The sequence below is a fragment of the Carassius carassius genome, chromosome 16, assembly GCF_963082965.1.
Source record: "Carassius carassius chromosome 16, fCarCar2.1, whole genome shotgun sequence".
Classification (NCBI taxonomy): Eukaryota; Metazoa; Chordata; class Actinopteri; order Cypriniformes; family Cyprinidae; genus Carassius; species Carassius carassius.
In genome coordinates, this window is record NC_081770.1 from 6,247,986 (window position 1) to 6,260,802 (window position 12,817).

Below are 12,817 nucleotides of genomic sequence, written 5' to 3' on the forward strand. Positions count from 1 at the left end.
CGGTTAAGAGATTACTCGATGAGCGGCGTCGCGGCAGGGGGTTTCAGTATCTTGTGGACTGGGAGGGGTATGGTCCAGAGGAGAGGTGTTGGGTGCCGTCCCGGGACATTCTGGACCGCTCGTTGATTGAGGACTTCCGGCGGCATCGAGGTAGGCCCCTTCCTAGAGCGCCAGGTGACGCTCCTGGGAGGGGGGGTACTGTCGGGTCTCGGGGCTAATCACCTGTCTTTTTGGTGTGGGTGTGTGTGTGTTGGGATGGTTTGACAGCTCACCACGTCTGCCTGTTTGTTTTCCCCGCCTCCCTTGTTTCCCCGTTGTTAACCTTAATTGCTCGCCACCTGTTCTCTATGTCCTTCTAATTTTTTCCCCTTTATTATTCCCTGTGTTTCTCTGTCTATTGTCAGACTGTTGTTATTCATACCAATAGCTCCGATCATCTAGCAGCTCTTTGTACTCACCTTGTCGTGTCTTGTCCTCAGGCTCCAGTGTGTTTAGTTGATTCCTCTGCCCTTGTTCTTACAAGCCTTGAGCTCCTAGTAGCTTCCAGCTGTTCATCCCTCCGGTCCGGCGGTTATACGTACTTCTGTGAAACGTGACTCATCTGCTACTCATCCTGTCACTGCGAGTGAAACGTGACTCATCTGCTACTTATCCTGTCACTGCGAGTGAAACCTGTGAAACGTGACTCATCTGCTACTCATCCTGTCACTGCGAGTGTAACCTGTGAACCGTGACTCTTCTCCTGTTTCGAATAAAGCCTTGAGTTTACCCGCATCTGAATCCAGCCTGCTTTCTCCTGACACTCAGTAGGACTGCACAATTAATCAAAATAAACTTGAAATTGTGATATGGGTCAGTGGCTATTAATTACAACACAACTCACATAGTTTCCCATTAAATTACATTAGCAGTCATTTGGGAAAAATGTTAGTGTGTACTGATTTCACTCTCAGCCGGAAGATTGACTGCTTCATTTTTCCATCAACTTCATACAAGCTAAACTGATGCCTCTTTGTTCATTCTTTAAGTGAACTTTTGCCAGTGCACTAGTGATCAGATTCACTGTTGAAGCTTGAACATCAGAATAGAGTACAGAGGACACATTCGGTGTGTAACGTCTGTGAGATGTCCGAGTCACAGCGCTTGTTTCTGGAGCTGCTGGAGACAAGGCCTTGATTTATACATTTATAAAATATTGACAGATTGATTATTTTTTTTTTTTTTTTTTAATTTCAAGAGTGGTGTTCATCAAGAAGTCTCAACATGAAGGCCATACTTGTCTAGTATTCTTCTTACACACTGCATTAAAATGGTTTTCCTCCTTTCATCAGGTCATCTTGCAAGTCTTTGGTTGTACATTGCAGGATTTTCTCAGTTGCTCTGATTAAACATTTTATGATATTGTGCTTTTTCTTCAACACGTTCAGAGGTTTTCTGGTACAACACGCTAAGGATTAAGGCTGAGGACTGTATCTCTAGGAACTTTTAATGTCTTGGAAATCTTCATATAGCCTTAGACTTTCTAATTATTTATTCTCTGTAGCATCTCTGTAGCATTTGTGAGATCTCTGTTAACTTTGCAATTTTTGCTACTCAACTTCAGCTCAAGCGTGAGCTAACTTTGGGTTTCTAAAGGCTTAATTCTGCTTTGAGACTATTTTGTTCCCCACCATGCAAATATGTGATAAATTGTGATGAAACTTTTGTCATTAATCACTTACCCCCATGTCGTTCCAAACCCGTAAAAGCTTCGTTCATCTTTGGAACACAATTGAAAATATTTTGAATGAAATCCGGGACTCTTGTGACTGTCCCAAAGACTGCCAAGTAAAACCGCAATGTTGAATAGGGGTTGAATAATTATGATAAAGCTCTGTTATAAAAATCTTATAACTCAAAAATATTGCATTATATATTGACTCACTTTAAGTATGACAGTGAACTGTTATAGATGGGATTTTCATTTGATCCTGGGTCTTCAGAAAAGCTTGTATTTGTAAAGTGCTACAATCTCTGAGGGGTTGAGTAATTTTGATTGCAGCTGTAGGTTATAATTGTGGAAAATTAAAACTGCAAAAATTAGAAATTGCATTTGTTGTAGTTTGCGTTCACCAATATATAACTTTACCCAGCTTTACTGTGAAAAGATTCCACCCAGGTCAAATTCCTGTAGTGCATCTTTTTATTTTCTTCACTCTAGGACATGTACTTGTGTGACAATCTGTGTTATAATGAAGAATACCATCTTAATAACATATGCATGCAATTTATTTATGAAGAATATTTAATTAAAACAGTTTGTATGTCCATCCCTTTCACAGTGTTTCAGAATCAGATGTTATTTATTTCTGAAATGAAGTAACACCGTAAACTCAACACACTGATGTATGTTTTTTTCCCACATTGTTACAAGGACACTTTTTAATTCTTGCTTTATGTGTCTTGTATAAGAGATTGCTGACTGAAAAACCATATGTGACTTTTTTTATATGACTATCATCATCATCACCAGTATATGTCATCTGTCAGCTAAAACATACTAGTAAATATTCAGATTAAAACTGAAGTGTTTTCTCTTTATGCAGTCTGAAGAACAACTGTATCACAGAAGGAGGTTGTCATGTTCTGGCTGCAGCTCTAAATTCAAACCCTTCAAATCTGACAGAGCTGGATCTGAGTGAGAATAAACTAGGAAACCCAGGAATGAAGATCATCTTGACTCTGTTTGAAAATGTACAGTGTAGACTGGAAAAGCTGAAGTAAGTATTTTAAGTTTATCCCATTATTTACCCAGACTCTAGTGACCCACCACAGTTTCATAGATTTGAAAATATTTTACACTTATCAGGACTGCACAATTAATCTAAATATGCTTGACATTGTGATACGAGTTATTGTGGTCACAAAAGGCTGCATTTTAATTAAAAACACATGCTTAAGAGCGAAGTGCATTTACATGTGAGCAGATCATGAGTTAGTTTTAATAAATCTGGTTCTTCAACCAGTAACCTCCAACATTAAGCATCAGCACACTGAAGAAGCACCATGACTTTAAAATTCATATCTATTGTTTTCTGTGTGCGTTCAGACACTGGTGGCATCACTCAAAATCTGTCAGTGGCTATTAACTACAACACAACTCGCAAAGTTTCCCATTAAAAAATGTACTGGGGGTAGTCATGGCCTAACGGTTAGAGAGTTGGACTTGTAACCCAAAAGTTGCGGGTTCGAGTCTCAGATCTGGCAGGAATTGTCTGTAGGGTGAGTGAATAACCAGCGCTCTCTTTCACCCTCAATACCATGACTGAGATGAGACACTTGAACAAGATCTGAACCCCCAACTGCTCCCTGGGCACCGCTGCATATGCTGCCCAATCCCTGGTTGTCCCCTCTAAAAATATGATTAAACAGCATGATGTGTATTGTAAATAACAGTTTTATGCTTTAACCTTGTAAGTAGTAAAACAATGCAAACTGGGCAAAAATGTGTTATAAGTTTATAAATGTTTTGAGTCCCCCCCCACCTTTGCCTCACAGTGCTTTGATCCAAATGCCTGCTTTCCTCTTTTAAATCACCTCAGTGTTGCCGAGTTTGTGATTTTCATGAGGAACTGGGCTACCTATCACTGTTTCTCTGTGTTGAAGCGACCCCAATAACATGTTATGAATGTAAATTTTACCGGAGAAACCCCACAGCAAAATGTGTATTTTACCCCCAGAATGAAATTTTTACTGGGGAACCCCCCTTGAAACCTAATTGTGCTAGTATTGAGTAGCAATTGGGTGGGTTTTGTTGCAAAAACCCAGCAACCCAGCAGTCCTGCATCACCTACACATACACACACACACACCCACACCAGTGAGAGAGAATAAAGTCAACAGTTGTGGAAATCGACTGTCAAGGCTATTTTATTCACTTAAACAGCATATGAAGTAATTAATTTCTCTTTAATACAGATGATGCCAATGTATTTTTCTATTAGTTTGCTATAGGGTTGACCCCAAACAGGTAGGGTTCAAGTGATTTTCTAAACATTTCAGCCAGTGTATATATATCCTGGATATATTATTTACCTGATATAAGATGCATGTGGTTTTGATTCAAGCACTTCATTGTAGCCTAGTACTATGGTGATATCTCTTCAGCACACAGCGCGAGCAGGTCAAACTACAATGCAGATTATTAATAACTATGACTGGACTGTCACACCCATACCATTATAATGAGAACACCATTATACTAAAACGCTGTGAATTTTTAGAGTTTAGCTGCTGTGTTTCTGCACATTGTTGCGTGAAGAACGCGTCCACAAAAAGAGTTCATCAAGAGCCGCGCAGACACGTTCATTTGCATCCGGGCTCTTTTTGCAGATAGCCTATAAGTCCTAATATTAACGTTATGTTGTATAAGTAACGAAGCGTATTCTACATGAAATTATGAGTTTAATCCCATTGATTAAAAACTTGCTATCAAATACTCACTCTACTGGTCATCTTCAGCACACAGCTCTAAACAGAAATGCAGAACATTAGGGTTTCACTGACGTTTAGTGTTAACTATCTTTTGATCAAAACATAACATTATTTCAGGGTTTCCGCGGGGCATTAAAAAGCATTAAAAGTCCTTAAATGGATTTTGCAAAAATTAAGGCCTTAAAAGGCATTAAAAAGCATTAAATTTGATTCTTACAGGCATTCAATTTTTTAATAGTTTTGAAGATAATTTTATATCAATTTCTTTGAATATAGCCTTCATAATTAATAATTTTATTTGCTTCCGCAAAATGTACGTTAGTGTGATAAACACACGGAACCAGTTTGGTAATTGGTTTCGGCCGGAGCAAAATTGCCGTGATACGGAGGTGACGCGGGCGGCGGGCATTTTGTACAGCGGTGGACGAGGTCTGAGGAAAAATGGGAAAGTGCAAATTCCAACTGAAGTGGCTGGAAAACGAAAATTTCAAGACATGGTTGCAGCCTGTTAGTGGTAAAAAAGGATTTTGCGGTGTTTGAAAAAGAAAAAGGGGGAGTTGACGGTCGTGTGCGCCAGCCTTCAGAAGGACGCCGATCAACTAGCTGAGCAGGCCGAAAACAAATCGAAAACGCTCATGGCTGAAATGATAACAAAATCTAATACTCTAAGGAGGAGATTCAAGGAAAAGTGCTGTGAATTGAAAAATGTTGAGTCAGAGTTGGAACTAAAATCGACTGAATTAAGGCACATGCCTTATTGAACTTATTTACACAGTAATTTCTATAGCTCTTGCTTACATGTATGTACTTTGAATACATTAAGTTCCAGCATTTAAAAAGTTGAGCTTATTGAAGAGCTGTTTTTGTGATGATAAAATTATAAATACAATAATTGTCTTTTTGCTAATTTTGAAATCTCTCCAAATAAATTGACAATTAATTAAGCTGCCTCCTGAGCCATTTCTAATTCAGTTCTGAGTTATATAATTTCATGATTGCATCATCATCAAACTGGATGGTTGCAATTAATAATTTGCCTATCTATGTCTATTTAAAATAAAATGATTATATCTGTATATAAAATATCCGTGGTTAGTCATGGGTCGTGTATGGCATTAAAAAATTTAAAAATGGCATTAAAAAGGCATTAAAAGGCATTAAATTTAATTTGAAGATACCTGCAGAAACCCTGTATTTACCCCATTTGTATCTGTGAGGCATCTGTTACACATTTTCCCTGTGTGTTAACATCAGTAATTATGGCTGTCGGATGTCTGACATGACTCATTGTATTTTGCCCCGCCCCCAAACATCAAAAATTCAGATTCGACTATGAAAATCCTTAGTCGGGGACACCCCTAGTCTGCTATGTTAGCAATAATAATGTTAATTGCTTGATGGATGGTAATGTCTACAACGGACACCGGACAGCTTGAAGTTGTCTAATGTTGCACGGTCTCCCTGATAACACTAATAGTAGTAAGGCTGTGTATACTTGTTCTTAACGGGTAAACGGAATAAGATAACAAATGTGTTGTTGTGTTTCTGGATGTCAGAATGGAAATAATATTTATAGAATAATGTATAATCTGGGCCGCATTAATGCACGGGCTTACCTGGGCTTAAGCCCAGGGCCCTGGGCTGGGGGAAGGCCCCGATGATGCCGGAAAATATTGTAATCAGATTTTATAATTCGTTGGCTGTCCCTTTAAAATTACGCTTTATCGCTTTGCTTTGAATGCACGTGCGCGTTGCAAGTCCTGCTCGAGAAGAGTCAGTCAAACCCTCTCACTCAATGAACCCTGCAATCATCAGTCACAGTGGGCATTATTTAATTGTCTGAAATCCAATAAAATTCATCATTGTCTGAAAGCATTCAGTTATTGGCCTGTATCAAACTCACGTGACATACTTACGTTGAATTCTTTGTAAGATAATTGCCGCCTATTCTAATGATGACAATAACTAATAGCTAATCTAATGTGACGTGCCATAAATACGAAAGTGGTTCGCAAAAAAGAAAAACAGCACAAGATAAAGTAGAACGTCAGAACAGTTTGTTAAAAAAAATCCAGAAGCTAACATCATATTTTAACGCCATTTACAGGTTGGTTGTGATATACTATCAGGCTGGCAGCAGTAGCTAGATATGATAGTCTATCAAAATAATTAACTCCTTGATAGTGATACCCAAGTGAAAAAGTACACTTCCATAATGTACTTAAAGTTCTATTTTTTGTGCACCTTATACTCTTAACTTTCTTTACTTTATATACTAAAATTCTTCTTTAGTACTTCCTACGATAATCTTAAGAACATCTAAGTATACTCAACTGCTATTTTGAGACACCTTGAATATGAACTAAAATGTGCTTTTAATATACTGTCTCAGTATTTAAAAAAAAGTATATTAAAAGCACATTTTAGTTCCTATTCATGGTGTCTTTAAGTACATTATGGAAGTGTATACTATAGATTTGGATGTTTTTAATACCATTTATTCACGTAAAATAAAAGGGTTTGTGATTAAGAAGAGTGAGTTAAATTGAAAATGATTCCATGACAAATGCATTTTTAACAGTCACTTGTTGCCACCTGGTTGGGATAACGTGTAATAGATACAAACGGCCTAACAGTTAAAGGGGTGGAACCATAACCTTTAACGATTAATTATGCAGTTTCAATGGATGAAGGCAGGGCTCAACCCCGGTCGGGACAGTGATTCAAATTTTTACTTGCCCCAACAAAATTTTCACTGGCCCCACAACAAAAAATTAATAAAAGTAAAAGACAAGAAAATGGGCCTATAAAATAAGCATAGATAATGTTTTCATTGTCTTTGTTACATTTAACCTCAATAATATAATAGGTTAATGACAGCAAAAGCTACTAGATTAATTTATATTTTAAATATTATTAGACAAATAAACAGTAAGTAATAAAATAGTTACAAATAATCAAATTACGAGTAATAGCACAAATAAATACAACAGAAAAAACAAATGAAATAAATGGTGCTTTTCAAGTTTTTCATGTGGGTTTAAATGAGAGATTTTCAGGTACAGAAGTTGTAATCTAATGTATAACTACAGAATAGATTAAACTTTATTAAAAATTTATCAGTCAAGAGCAGTTACAGATGCATAAAAATGTTTTTAATGTTGAAAATATAAAACGTTAAATACTGTGAAATTATAAAAAAAATGAAGACACTTTAAACCTGAAATTAAACCCGCTAGTAGGTGGCAGGGAATCACTGTTAATGAGCAAATCATTGAGATTCAACCGATTCATTCAAGCGGCTGATTCACTGAGGAAGTGTTGCTCAGAGACGCAAAACAATTCTGTGGACTTTGGAACCATTTTCGTTGGCGAAATACAGCGAAACAGACGATTTGGTGTCTAAAATGTAAGTCACTTGATATTAAGTTCTTGTTTATTAAACTGTACGCTGAATAAAATCATCACATTTGTAGTCATGCTAATATTTGGAGAAAACCAGCATTCTATGTGTAATATTGGTTAACATGGATATTAAATTATATAAATACGAAATATATACATATTTGAATTCTGAGGCATTAAGACTAAAGCACATGCACAAATCTAACCTAATAGACTACGTCATGTAGTGCATGCGTGCACAGAAGGGGTGTGTTTTTGCATACTCGATAATATCAGATCGTTAAATCAACAATTACGATATCATAGACTACATATAACGCACACCCTACAGCACTGGCCCGATCGGGCAAGTGACCGTTCCGTTTACTGTCCCGAGCGTCATTCACACTAGCCTCGGGCAATCGGGCAGTCCTTATTGTCGAGCCCTGGAAGGGCCCCTCAAGAGGTAAAGCCCAGGGGCCCCTTAGAGTCTTAATGCGGCCCTGTGTATAATAATAATGTAATAATCAAAGATGCCATTTGAAGCTAAATGCAGACGTTTAAATGGACTAACTATGGATGAAACCTGCTGTAATTACCCTACTTTTAAAGCATAAGTTGCATTTTTAACAATAGGTCTATATAATATTCACACAGGGGACATTGTATTAGACTTACAGTTAAAGAATGAAATACTATTTAAACCAATAACAGTTTACATTACATTTAGCCTACCTATTTTATCTCACAGTTCTTCTTGTAAATCCAAGTTTATATCTCCTAAGTTCAGACTTTATAGCTTGGTTTACCTAAACAACTGTGAGTTTGGTAATTCTGAGAAAGAAAAAAAAAGCCAGGGGCCTCATGTATAAAACTTTCTTTAGATTTCATCCTAAAAATGTACTTGCGCACAAAAGCTAGATTTGGCATACACACAAAAGTTTTCAGATTTATAAAACCATGCGTATGAACATGTTTAACACCGTCAAAGGTACAAGACTTTATAGGAAAATATGACATGCTTACTAAAGGTGCTATTTGTATAGTACTTTACATTGCTAAAAATCATTCACTGTCTTGGTCTTGTTTTCAAATAAATGTATCAAAATTAATGTAAAAACAAAATTTTATAAAATACTTCTCAGAAAATCTTTTTAGAATAGAGTGGATCTCTTTTCCACTGGCCAAAGCAGTCTATTGTTTTAAACAAATCAAACGTTTTAGGGTATTTAAATATTTTATAGTAGAATCAGAAATACGGTGTCTATAAATAAGTGTACCTAATTCTCTGACGTGGCATTACTGACAAAATATAGAAGAAAAAAAACTTGCATATCTTATCATTGGCTTCAGATTCTGTCCTTCAGTCACAATGCTATTTTCATAATGTTCTGAAGATCACTGAAGAAGTCAGCCTTCATGTTCTGATGACACATCCGGTGTGTAACGTCTGTGAGATGTCTGAGTCACAGTGCTTGTCTCTGGAGCTCCCGGAGACAAGACCTTGATTTGGCTTTTTTTAAAGGATAACAGTGAGTTCAGTACACAGATGTTTGGGAGGAAACAGCTGATCTTTATCAACTGACAGCCTCTCTGTTAATCTTTAACATGTTTACCACTAAACATTCATTTTGGACTGAGCTATATTTGGAAATAAAAACTAAATAAATGCTGTTTTATAAGAAAGTAATTAGGGCCCGAGCACCGAGGTGCGAGGACCCTCTTGTTAAGAATTGTTTTTATTCGGTTTATTTCTATCTCCAAACAAAAAGTCGTAAAACTGAAAGCATTCAATAATTCAGAATAATATTTAATATGAAATGTATTTTAATCTAAGATGTGTTTTTGGTAATTTTATGTCTTAAATCTCTTGATCTATTTCTGATATTTTTGTTGTGGCTAGTAGAAGTTCTGAATTGCAGTTCATTTAAAAGAAATGCTGGTGAGCAAGTTATTTTTCGGTCATAACGTGAATTAGGAAGGTTCACTAAATTGTACGCTCCTGTAATTTCCATATTTTTTGGCAGATGATGTTAACAGATTTCATCAGATTTGTACAACAAAGTGTTTATACACCTGTTGTGAACTAAACACAAACATAAGTTCACTGTTCAGTTTTCCACTAAAATAAAAGCCTTACATTTTAATGTAAAGAAATTAGGACAGCATTGTAAGTATGGTTTAGGCTTAAGTGCTGTACTTTAAAATGCAAAATATTGTAATAATCAAATTAAAATAATAATTTCACAGTGTGATTATAATGCAAATCTCATATTGGTGGATAAAAGTGACATGACATACACCCAAGTATGGTGACCCATACTCAGAATCCATGTTCTGCATTTAACCCATCCAAAGTGCGCACACACAAACAAACAAACACACACACACACACACTGTAAACACACACCCGGAGCAGTGAGCATCATTTATGCTGCGGTCATGGCATTGCCGGCTTGAGACTCAAACCCACAACCCTAGGGTTAGGAAACAAACCCTCTAACCACTAGGCCACGACTTCCCCACAAAGTATGTGTCAGAAATGGGATTAGTAGCTAAAATTAGTAGCTAAAGCAGCTATTTGTGTAATTGTATGTATATATCTTAATTAGTTGTGTCTTCTCTTCTACATGTTAAACTGCATCAGTATTACAGATGAAGGTTGTGCTGCTCTGGCATCAGTGTTTAATTCAAACCTCAGAGAGCTGGATCTGAGCAGGAATCAAATAGGAGACTCTGGAGTGACAGAAATCTCCAGTCTGCTGAGAAATTCACAGACACTACAGATACTCAGGTCTGAATTTGGTCAATCTAAACATGAATCAGTGTAAAGCTCCAGCTGGTCTATAAACTGATCCTGTATCACAAGGAATGGGTCAGTAATGCAAAAATTTTGTGTTGGTGTAGATGCATTTATAAAATATTGACAAACATTGATTTTTGGAGATGATGGGAAATGTTAATATCCTAATGGTGTAATAAATGTTTTTAATGTGATTTATTTATTTAGTCTTTCTGAAGACTTTCAGATTGCAGTATCACTGAATAAGGTTATAATAAAGTTACATAATTTTGTTATTATAAAATCTTATTACATTATATTGACAATATCTCTTTTTTAATATGCATCAGCATTTTTTTTATTTTATCCTGGATCTTCAGAAAAGCTTGTATTTGTAAAGTACTGCAGTCTCTGGGGGACTGAGTAATTTTTATTGCAACTGTAGGTCATAATTGTGGGAAATTAAAATGCAAGAATTGCAGATTACGTTCACCAATATATAACTTTACCCAGCTTTACTGTGAAAAGAGTCAATTCAGGCAAAAATCCTGGAGTGCATCTTTTTATTTTCTTCATTCTAGAACATGTACTTGTGTGACATTATGTGTTATAATGAAGAATAACATCTTTTCTAATAGGCTTTCAGACTGCAGTATCACTGAAGAAGGTTATAAAGCTCTGTCTTCAGCTCTGAGATCAAACCCTTCACACCTGATAGAGCTGGATCTCACAGGAAATGATCCTGGAGAATCAGGAGTGAAGCTGCTCAGTGAATTACTACAGGATCCAAACTGTCAACTCAAGACACTGAGGTGAGACCTGATGAAATAATGCAGAATAAATTATATACATTTGAGTTATTTATATTATATTTTTCTAATAATTTAACGGCCTCGAGTCAATTATTTAGCTTATACTGCGGTTGCCACACCTAAAGACATCAATCAGATGATAGATTTAAAGGGATTCATCTGGTTTTTGTACTTAAATCACTGTTGTGAGTAGGATTATTTCATCCAATGCCTCTTTTGCTGGATCCAAAACGTGATTTTAAAGCTGGTAATGGAGGCTTGAGCCTTTGATAGCATTCTAATGCAGTTATTAATGAAGTTATTAAAAAGAGAGGGAGAGAGACAGAGAGAGAGGGAGAGAGAGAGAGAGAGAGAGAGCTTATTTTGTGAAAATGAGATAAAGAAGTTTTCACACTGAAAGAGAAGTGATCTCTCTCTCATAGACGTGCCAGGCTTTATCTGCAGCTAAACAGAATAAGAGCAGAATGAACTGATGAAACGTTAAGAAGAAAAAAAAACAATAAATAAATACAATTTATGAATGATGCAGTGCTAATTGACATAATTTATTATACTTTATTATAAAGTATATTTTCTACCTTATTCTGTGCAGAAAATGTAAATAATAGCTAATTAAATGTAGTAGCCTATATAAAAGAATCATAAAATTGCCATTTGGAAAAAATCAGGAAAAAAATTAGGAAAAAATATCAATTACAACTGATTATTGTTGAACAGTGTATTTGATTTCTTAATTAAAAGTAAGCAAATTAAAAGTAATAAAAAAGAAGATATTTAAATGTAAAAAAAAATAAAAAAATAAATGGTAATAATTATGATAATACACAGGCTTCATACATAAAATGATTGTTTTTGACATTTCTGTCACTTCTGTAATGATGGCTAGGCCCCTGGGTGACAAAATATTAGCTTATGCATAATAGTTTTAAAGCTCTTTTTTTTTAAATCTTGGCTTACATACATTTTTACGTACGCCATGTAATGCCGTAGCATCATTAAACTAGCATCTAACATAAAGGCTGCTGTAACTGCCCCCTGACTAAGCATTTAAAGAATTTAGGGGAAGCATTTAAATAATCCTGTGAATGCACTTAAAGAGTGTAGAATCGAATTGTTATAATCGAATCAAATTTAATTATGAATCGAATCAAATTGTTCTTAATTTGCAAAAATCGTTCTTGATTCGAATCGAAAATCTATGAATCGTGAATCGAATTGAATCACTGCCTACCCAAAGATTCACAGCCCTACTTCACACTTTTCAAAGCTATACTTGGTCCCCACCTGAACCAGCACCAAAACATTACAACTTAGCATTATATTAAAATAAAAAAATTATATATATATATATATATATATATATATA

The 12,817-nt window shown here is 35.9% G+C and overlaps 1 pseudogene; it reads left to right on the plus strand.

Moving 5' to 3' along the window:
* Positions 1 to 10,906, plus strand: part of LOC132159317 (NACHT, LRR and PYD domains-containing protein 12-like) — a 36,325-nt pseudogene extending 25,419 nt beyond the window's left edge.
* Positions 10,907 to 12,817: the final 1,911 nt, after the last annotated feature.